Source organism: Dromaius novaehollandiae, chromosome 2, assembly GCF_036370855.1.
Source record: "Dromaius novaehollandiae isolate bDroNov1 chromosome 2, bDroNov1.hap1, whole genome shotgun sequence".
NCBI classification, from domain to species: domain Eukaryota; kingdom Metazoa; phylum Chordata; class Aves; order Casuariiformes; family Dromaiidae; genus Dromaius; species Dromaius novaehollandiae.
The window spans coordinates 89,058,498-89,069,140 of NC_088099.1; positions in this window are offsets into that span (position 1 = coordinate 89,058,498).

Sequence of the window (10,643 nt, forward strand, 5' to 3'; positions counted from 1 at the left end):
TTTGGAGGATTTAATGATTAAATAGGTAGAATCCTGCCCTTGTGTAGAGTTCTCTTTAAAATGATGATATTCTGTATGGACTCAGGATCTTAATTAGCAATCCTGAAGAAGGATCAAAGTCTTAGTGTTTTAGTAACTTCAAACAGAGTTTTATCTGAGCAAGAAGTGAAGGCTTGGAATATTTATCACTTTCTAACATCATGTTCAAAAACAAAAAGAAAACAATTTAATAGGTGTCAAATTTATGCAGAAGATCATGGATATAATGCAGGAAAACTCTTATTTTCTTTTATTTCTTTATTTTAATTGAAGAATCAAAGGACAAACTAAATTAACTCTATTTGCAGAGAATCATGCATGTACGTAGCTCTTGGCATACGTTAGAAGATACGTTTTCTTTGAATTCTGTAGGTATACTCAAAGTCTTGGTTTTTTCCCTTGTAATGCTTGATATGTTCCTGTTGTGTTCAGAGAGCCGAAGGGGAAACCTCCTGTGGCTAATTTAACACCAGTAAATTTTGACGTTGTTAACTGGAAAACACATCATGTACATGATAATACTGCCTTGCGATTCAAGCTCACTGGATTCAAATCAAGAGAGGTTTATTGAAAAAAAGCCTCAGCCAATCTTTTTTCCCGAGTGACATGTTTGTCTAAAGTTTGATGACTTCAATGACCTGTATATTGAAAATAGAGGTTGAAATATTTTTTATTATTGAATAAAAAGATTTGTCAATGTAGAACATATGATATGATCATCTGGATCCTCAAATCCATGCCATTGCTGTAGCAGGCAAATATGTTCTTTATCTTGGTCACAAACATTAAATCTAGCTCAGTGGTTTGTCCTGGGCTACAGATAATACAGGAAAGTTGTTAGGGACCTCACAAAGCTTCTGCTTTCCAACTTAAAATTTCCTTCTGGACAATTCACAACTGTTTTATTGTTGCACAAACATTGCTATTGACTTCAGATAATTCCTTTTGCTCTTTCATGTTTAGCTTATTTTGCTTTTGTTTTGTTAGATCAAATACATCAAGCTCTGCTAGTCTCCTGTTGTATGACAGGATCCAATTCCCTAATCATTTTGTTAGCTCTTCTCTGCATCTGTCCCAATTTCACTTTGCCATTATTGAATAGGTATCATAATAAGTAAACATATCATTATGTACACGTCTTATCTTTTCTTGAGATATCTTGCTTGATATACCTTAAAATAGTGCTTACTCTTTCATGGCTACATTATGTCACTGGTTCGCTGGGCTATCGTCCAAGAATTCATTTTATATACATTCTGAAAGATAAAATGTTATTTTCATATTGATCAAATTTTGGATACGATGCTTTTGCTTTGGATATTATTTCATGGATCATGATATCCATCAATCATGGTTACGATGTTGCTACTTAACTGTTCTGATAAATTTTATGTATTTATATACCTAAGGTCATCACTGGTTTATTTCTCTAATTTCTTGGACTGCGTCAGCTCTTCTGCTTTACAAAAAACTAAAAAGGGCACATGTATTTGGCAAATTTTAATGCACAGTCAATCTATGAAACTATTAAAAAACCCTACAATATATATTTTACTAACCCTCCAAGCCTTGAAAGAGTACTGTGAAAAATAAGTTATATAAAAGTGTCAGTTTTAATTTTATCTTCCAATTGTCATTATTTAAAAACTTAGAAAAATCTAACACCTCCAAAATTTAGTCTAGTCTACTTTTTCCTTTTTTTGAGAGAGTATTGGTTGGGTGAGATGGGGAATGTTAATGTATTTCTATTTGGTCAACTGGTGATGTATGATTGCACATTTAATTTTGAAATAATGTTAGATGGATAGTAGAATGCTTCCCTTTTACTTTTTCAAAATTAAATGTTTTTAATTAACCCAAACTCTCCGCGTTCTTTTCTGTCCAAAACCTATTTGCCATACTTAAATGTATGAGCAGTTTTTACTACTCTTTTCTTTGTGTTTAAGGAAATACTTCAAAAAGGTCATTGGCAAATACATCTTGGCTGGTAGCCATCTGGTCAAGAGACCAGTGGATCAGGAATTGAAGCTGATAGACTCAGAAGGGGTATCTTAATACTCAACCAAAGGATGCTGGTGCAGAAAAATAAGAGTAGCCTTTCAAAGGCTGTATACAGCTGCTCTTAGCCAGCTATAAGAAATTATTTCTGTGCAGACACTAATCTTTTAATAGAGGGTTGTTTTTGTTTGTTTTTTTCCCGGTAAGAGTCTAGGTTCCCATATTTTGTTCCAGCCAGTGCAGAACTTAATCTGAGATTGTTTAGTGTGTGGTTTTCTGTGTGGTGCTGCCCTCTACTGCTAATTAAAAGAAGGCAGTAACTACAACTGAGAGAAAAAAACAGTATTCTTCATGTAAAGAAGGACAAGCCTCTCTTTAGAATGAAAAAATATATATAGATAGATATACCCCATTCTCTCCTTCTTTTGATTTTTACAGTAGTTTAATGTACTGTCTGTGAAGAGAGATTTATTAGGCTGGGTAAGTCTGGACCTGCTGAACATTATGGAAAAAAATCTAATTTGATTTATTCTAAGAGGAGTAAAGATCTTAGGTCTGAAACTGGAGACTAGAATTTTAATGATTTTCATTCTAAATGAAGAAGAATAGTAACTGATCAAAATTTTATATATGCAACCTCTCTTGCTTCTCTTCTGCTTCCACCATTGATTCAGTGCAATGATCAATTTATTGTTCTTGTAAAACAGTGGAAAATGGATTTCTTCCTAGTTGCAATGAAAACTTCTTTCAAGATGGGCTATTCATATATTAAACATTTTAATGTCCCAGGTTGCGAAGAACCTGTATTCTTTCCCCACATTGCAAATTAGATCTGAGCAGAGGAAATAAATGTTTTTGCTTCTTCTGGTTTGAGAGATCCGTGGCGGTAGCCTAGAATCACTACAGCCTCCCCTTGCAGTAAGGACTCTGATATCAGAGTCCTACAAGATCTCCAGGTAAATGAATTACCTCTGTGTGAAAGACAGGATTCTCCTTAGCATATTAGCAATTAAAAAAAAAATGTATCTTTTAAAGTCCCTTTGAATGTAAAATATTCTATTTAGATTCTTCAGGTGCAGTGTGAAGTAAGCCCTGCTGGGATCAATACTAGGGATTTGTTAGCAATGATACCAATTTAAATGTTTCTATAGCAACTGCCATGGCAATGTTTTTAATTAGTGCAGCACAGTCACTCACAAGCATGACATGAAGGAAGGCTAACCTTTGGCAACTTGATAATGTATCCCATATCAGTTTGTTTCATTTGTTAATAGTGAAGTAAAATTCTGTTCTAAAAGAAAGAGTCTGCCGTGTTCATTTATGTCTAGAAATAGCGCAGAGTTAACTGCAGTTACAGTACTCCATATTGCTCTCACCAATCTTTACATGAAAAGCTGTAGCTGATGTTCAGAACGATTCAGGCAATCTGCAAAACTAAAATCTGTATTTAGACAGAGTAAGTGTAAATCTTGTGCAGCCTGTATGCATGGGAGGGGCCCCCTCGACTTTAGCTGTGTTTTCTTCCGCAAACAACATATCTGTGTGTAGCTTTAATCGACCTAGCCTGAATACGAAGTGCAGTGAAGCTGTAGCAACACAGGCTGCGCTATAAGCTGCACATGGCCACCAAAAATACCAAGACTTAGCTGCGATCTGTGCTGCTCTACCTTCATGTTGACTGTTCCCTTAACTAATAAGACAGTCCCGGTATGCGTATGCATGCTTCTGGCTGCAGCGCTCAGCTGCTCTCCCAGTACAGTCACACTACAAACACGAATATAAACTGTGCCTGTGTCACTGACAGCTAACTTTCAAAAAGCAAACTCCTTTTCTTTTCGCCTACCTAATCTTATCCCCCCTCTTTCTTCACGGGTAAAGGTGAGGTTGAAGGTAACAATGAAAAGATGAAAAGTAAGAGAAAACAGCCAAAGTGGATGTTGACTATCACATCCAGTGTTGAACCTGGGAGTACCAAGAAGGGCATTCTTATTTATTTCTAGGAAAGCTGAAGTAGCTTATGAGAGATCACAAATCATTAAGGGACAGATTTGCAACTGATGAACATCCCTTCTCTGATGGAAAGTTGCAGAAGTACTCAAATCCCACTGAGACACAGAAGCAATGGCCAGATTAAAGACAAAAGAGTTCCCTGTTCAGCAGCTACCACTGCAAACCTTTGGGAACAGATTTCCAGAACTGCTTTTTGCCCATTGCTGATCTGTTGAGTGGGATATACAGCAGAGGTAAATTCAACTGAAAATTTTGCCAGGAAACAGCTGAAGACTGTTCTTTGTGCCTGGGACACCACTGCAGTTTTCATTAGCTGTATGAATCACAGGAATAAAAGCAAAGTTTTAGGGAACATGAACTAATAACAATTTATATTGGATGTCTGTTGAATTAAGGTCCTAAGAAAATGAAGCTATAGTCTGTAGGTGCATTATGAGAACGATTTATCTTGTCATGACTAGCAGGAGTTTGCGTTTATTTTAGAGCTCTGCCAGCCTCTTGGACGCATGCACTGGAGATGCTGGTCCAAATTCAGCTGCGGCTCTAGCCACCCTCTCCATAGCACTCAGAGTGAGTAACGCCAGTCCCACAAGTGGGTGGATCTGGCAGGAAAATGTGTTGATTCGTGTCTGGACAATCCCCACTGGCAAAAACTCGTGTGGAGACGCAGCTGTGATTTAAAGCCACTGTCCCTGGGCAGTGAAAATACCATCTGCCTTTCTCCGGAGCAAGTCCCTTCTGTGGTGCAGATGAAACTGTTTCTGGCCTCTTCCCCCCCTACCCATCCCTCCATCAGTTAGGGAATGAAACCTCCAGCACTTCGGACCCATCCTGTATGAGGATGATTACTTGTGAGCAATGGCATTCAATTAGGCTAAAAAGAGACTTTTAAAATATCTCTTCTTGAGGCAGCAGCTCACTGGATTACAAAAGAGAACCCTGTTCTTTTTTCACATTAAAAAAACCCAAGCCTTCTTCCCCATTAATGATCCTTTTGGCAGGATCTGCTTTTCATCAGCGTGAGGGGAGCTGAGAAACACGGCACTTGTACACCCTTAATGCAAGGTCTTTTGAACATCTTTCTTTGATCTTCAGTATCGATTTTTCTCCACAGGGAGCACATTTCACTCTTATCATGTAATGAAGCTGCATTATATGTTTTTATACCACACCTTATTTACAAATGCAACACATTTATGTTTTTTACAGAATAGTCTTCAGAGCCAAGAGGAAAAATAAATACCGTCATCAAAGCAAGATTTCTTCTCTTGGCTTCCCCTTTAGAATTGTCTCATTTATTTGACATGACAAGTCCTGTCACTCATAAACTGTTTGTCTGCACTTTCATATTGATACCCTGCATTATTTAAGGCATTTTTGTGTTCTATAAACATCATAAGCTTCTATCTGCCAAACGCAAAATAAAGCAGTATCTGGAGGTGTAGAGCGCTGTTTTCCAGTTCCGTCAGTTCTACTCAGTCCCTCCGCATGAAGCAGATGAAATGCACCTATGCCAACACTGCTAATGACTCAATGTACTTATCAGTTCTACTGATAACTGGGACTGTATGTTTTTGTCCAGTGTCTCTTTCTTGCTGCTTTATTACGCAGTGGCCCACTCCGGTTACATGGCTATGTCCTAACGAAGCAGTGCGAGATTCCACATCAGATTCCTCCTACCTCTGTACATCTCCTGGCCATAACATATAGCAGGATAAAAGCTTGCCATGTTTTCTGAATCTACAGCCTGTATAATGGCCCAAGAGCAAGTCAGTATTTCTTGCAATAAAGACAGTTCTTCTAGCTAATATTTCCCCAATTTTTTGAAAACATTTCTCTCCCATCCTTTTTTTTTGCTTATGTACTTCTGAGTCATTAAAAATTCTCTTCCTCTCAAGAAGGATAGTGAAAATCACACATAATTACTACTTGCAAGCGAATATATATTCACTTTCCTGAACTGGAAAAACTCAGTTGCTGAAAGGTAGTTAGCAGATTCAAGACTGGTGACTGCAACTGGTTGTTACTGCTTTCTCCTGAAGGAACTGAGCAGCTGCTGAATCCTGTCATTTAACTGAGCTCAGCCCCCTTTATGCCCTTTCCTGTCTCAAAGTGTATCTCAAAACTGAGGAGAGTATCGTCCTCAGAGCTCAGCAGGCCCCCGGCAACCACTGGAATTGGTGAGCAGAAATAGCGCAAAGGTTTAATGCCGCTATTGCCATTTGTTATTGCAATCAATCTGAAAGGAATCTGACACAGCTGAGGTTCCAGCCTGTATTTCCATAACAAACACCCTATAATACCTACCTACAAGTGGTAATTCTACATATTACAGGAATAATATAGGCCTGAGAAATATAAAGTATGAAGATGGCATTTTCCTTCTCTATGTCTGAATCTCTATCCTAAAAAAAATAAAAAGCTTGCATGTCTTCAACAATAGCCACAAGCAGGCACCTATGAAAGCTTATATGCGTAGAGAAGCATATAATGATTTTTCCCCTGCATGTTTTCCTAGTCTCCAGCAGCATTATGTATTAGTCACCCCCAATAGCTTTTCTTTTCCATGGCTTCCTCCGCTTTTGTCTTGAAACCACATAAGCTTCTAGGAGCCACCAAATCCTGCAGCAAGGAGACTCACAGCTTAGCAACCTGTTTTGAGAAGAACCACCTCCTTTCGCTTGTTTCTGAACATTGTACCTGACAGCTTCATTTGACACCTAATCCTGTCTTTGGAAGTCACGGAGAATAGTCAGGCCCTCTTCACTCTCTTTGCCTCTCATGGATTTACAGGCCTGTACCGCCTGTCGCCCTTCTCTGAATCCCTTCTAGTTTTACAGTATCCCTTCTGAGATGGGAGATCAGCATTTGGTGCAGCATGCAAGCTGCAGGACTTTCATGGATTTTTAGACAGTAGCTTACAGTCTCTATTTAGCTTTATAATGATTCATAGCATATTGTTTGCTTGTTTAATTGCTGAAGGGCTAATGTTTTCATGGAATTATCTATTGTTCCATAAAGGTCTTGTTGCCGGATGGTAGCAGTCAAACTTTGTTATTTTAAATGTAAAATCTGGGTTTTATCATGTATATTGCTTTATGTAACTTTATCTGTCATTTTGGTGTCCAGTCACTATACCTCGTAAAATATACCTGTACTAGTAAACCACTATAGTCATATTGTTAAACCATTGTAAGGTTGAGGCTGATTGGCATGACATGGCTCAAATCCATTTGGCTAAACTCCCTTCTCCTCTTCCTCTTTCCCACCTCCCTCCAAAGCAGGATTGTTTTGTCCATACCACCTATGAGAAGTCATCCCAGGCTTGAACCTTAAACAGTACCAGGAATTTTCTGGGAGAATGCCAGCTGGTACATGCTAAAATGGTGTTAGGGACAATGAAATGGTATGGACAAAGGCCTGTGTTCTTGCCATGTGAAATATATTAGTTTAATCTTAGCCATAAGATGCTTCTGCAAGCCTTCACAAAGGCCCCTTGACTTTATTATGCCGAAAGTCACTTGCAAACTTTTTCACTTTAATATTCAAACCTGTTTTCCATTTATTTATGAGTGTGTTGAACAGTCGTGGTCCTAGCACAGATCCATGTGGAACACCACAGCAGACCTTATTTCAATGTGAAAACTCATTATTCAGTTCTTCCTTCTGGTTTCTGGCATGTAATCAATTGCTGATATATGCAAGGACCTTCCCTTCCAGCTCATGGCTGCTTAAGAGCCTTTAGTGAGCAACCTTGTCAAAGCCTTCTAGAAGCACAGCTAGACCATAACAAACAGGTCACAGCTGTCCATATGCTTGATAACATTTTCAGAGGACTTCAGTAAGTCTATGAGGCAGAACTTCTCTTTCCAAAAATTGTGCTTTTTCCCAATATGTCATGTGTCCACCAATTGTGTGCTTTGTAAGAGCTGTTAATAATATCCTTGGTGTCAGCAGCAGACTTTGTCCCTACTATTTGTCCCTCATAAAACTGAAACCCTTTGTAAAAGTTAGCATTATATTTGGAACCTTGCAATTTTCAAATATCAAGGGAATTAAAATGAAGTTACAGAAAATAATTACTATTTCAACAGTTTCATCATTGATGTCCTTTAAGATTCTTGATTGTATTCATCAAATTGCTGCCATTTACTACTATTTGAAATCCTAACATACTGAAATTAGATCTTCTGATGAGTCACTGGTGAAAGAGAATTCTGACGTTTGATCCTTAAGACCTAACAACCCTTTTTATTTTCTCCTGAAAGTGATGGATCGTGAAAAATGAATCACAGAACACTGTTTGGCCACAAATATAGCATTGACAGTAAAGTTTTTCAGGGAACTTCCCAAAAACACATTTTCCAGTTTTTATTTATAACAGTTTGCTAAAATCAAAATGTTTTCCCAGCCTTTGATGAAATGATAGAAAGGGCATCCCACAGACTCATGGCTGTGAAACTTGGGTGTCTGTTCTGTTACGCTGGTGGAGCTCCATTCTGCTGTTTGTTTCCTGAGGATTTGTGCTCTCGCCCCAGAGCTAATGATCTGGAAGATGTGGTCAGTCATACTCTCTGTGTTGCTTGACTCCTAGTGCTACACAGAAGGTGGGCTGATGCCCCACCAAGAACCTTGACCAGTAGCTCAGAGTTTGGCTTCCATGCTCAATTTCATATTGAAATTTTGACTAGTTCAAATTTCAAAGACCTTTGGGGAAAGGAATCCTCTAAAAGTTAACCTATTGATAATTTTATTTTTCTTTTTCTTTTTTTTTATGGTTGAGTTTGTTCATACTTTTGTTAATTATCCCTTTAGTAAAAGTTTCTAAAGAACTTCTTTTCATTTCAAAATGGAATATTTTTTCAGAATTTCAAGATTTTCTGTAGTGAGTATTCTCTGAATTTGTCTTCCTTTAATTTGTACCATTAGTGCAGAGTTTTTATGCGGTTTATTGTTGCTACAGTGATAGGCAACTTCAGAAGACTGAAATAGAAAACAGTGTCTCAGACCCATCTGGGACTGAGTCTAAAGATGGGGAAATATATCATCTGCATATACATTTAATCATTTAATTGTGCTCTGATCAGACAGCAGTTGTTATTGCTAATACCAGCTGTTTTACTATATGCTTCCTTTGTTTCCAGCAACCAGAAAGAGATGATTAGTTCATTTCCCTTAAAATACCAGTTAGCTTTTAACTGACAAGGAATGTGTTTCATTTGCCAGAACCTGGGCCAGAGCTGAGAGTTAAAATAGAGTATATCTCAGTATGAATTCCCAGAGCATGTAGATTTTAATGTGATTTATTTGGATTAATTTGAAACATGCACAGTGTCTTTGAGATAGTGTTCTAGCATGATCCTCTGTATTTTACTGCCCTTTTCAGTGAAACCTAGTAAGAAGCAAAAGATATGACTGAATGAAACCATATATATGGTTCCAGTTTCAGCGTAAAAAAAGAACACAAATATGCCCTCAGACAGTTGATATCTTTTGGGAGTCATCTGGAAAGTGTAGGGTTATGTTATCCATTCTAGTCTAGATGCTTTGTCCCAGCTGGCAGGGCACAGTCAACCTCTTTCCCGCACACATCGCAATGCACACACGTGCCCTGGGTGTTCCCCTCCCTGCCCACCCTCTGCAAAGAGAAGGGGAGAGGGTATATGAGGGACCTTGTCTGTGTTTGGTTCCCATACTGCTAAGACAACTCGTAAAGCATCTGACTTCACAGGAAACAAATACACACAACCACATGAATTAGGGGGGAAAAAAAAAAAAGAAAAGCACATAGGTGGTCTTCAGGGATGTGTATGTCAGCCATTTTCTTCCTCTTGTTTTATACAGAAATGAATATTTTTGTGTGAAACAAAGGTAGGCTTCCTACAAATGCATTTCCTCTCTTTTTACCTCTGTGATTCTGAACTCATTATTAGAGCATCAAAATTTGATGTCACTTTATAGCGGTATGGCTGTGGGTGCACAGTAGCGTTAATGAAATATTTTCATTACCTCTCTCAATAAAGCATGCAAAATTGTCCTTTTTCCTACCTCAGAGAAGTGGCATTGTATGAACTATCTGCAGGCAGTTCTTTGTGGAAATGAACGTACCTTCATCTAAATCTGATTACTACAGTCTTGATTTTATAATAAATATTTTATAGCAACTGTTGTTAATAGAAAGAGTGAACAACAATGGTCCAGCAAAGTCAAATGCAATTGTCCTATTGGTCACAGGTCTTTTATCTGGTTAATTCTGAATTCTGTGAAGGGAAAAGATGCTGCAGTGCTGTAATTAAGATGGGTGTCATGATGTAACAATTTGAGATTAGTTGATATAAATCCAGATAATTGTTTAACTATATAGCCCAACAGCTCAATAGCATTCATTTTTATGAATGTTGAAAAATGACTATTTTTAGTAACAGAAAGTGCTTAACAAAGCCTGCAGAACAGGTCAGCTATATACCTCTCCCCAAATATCCATGTTTTGTATAGGGATAATAAGAAAGAAATAGGAAGGAAGCTGAGTGGAATAAAGTCTGTCTTCTAGCTGACACAGTTGAGCTCATTGAATAATGCTACTGAATTTTTCATGA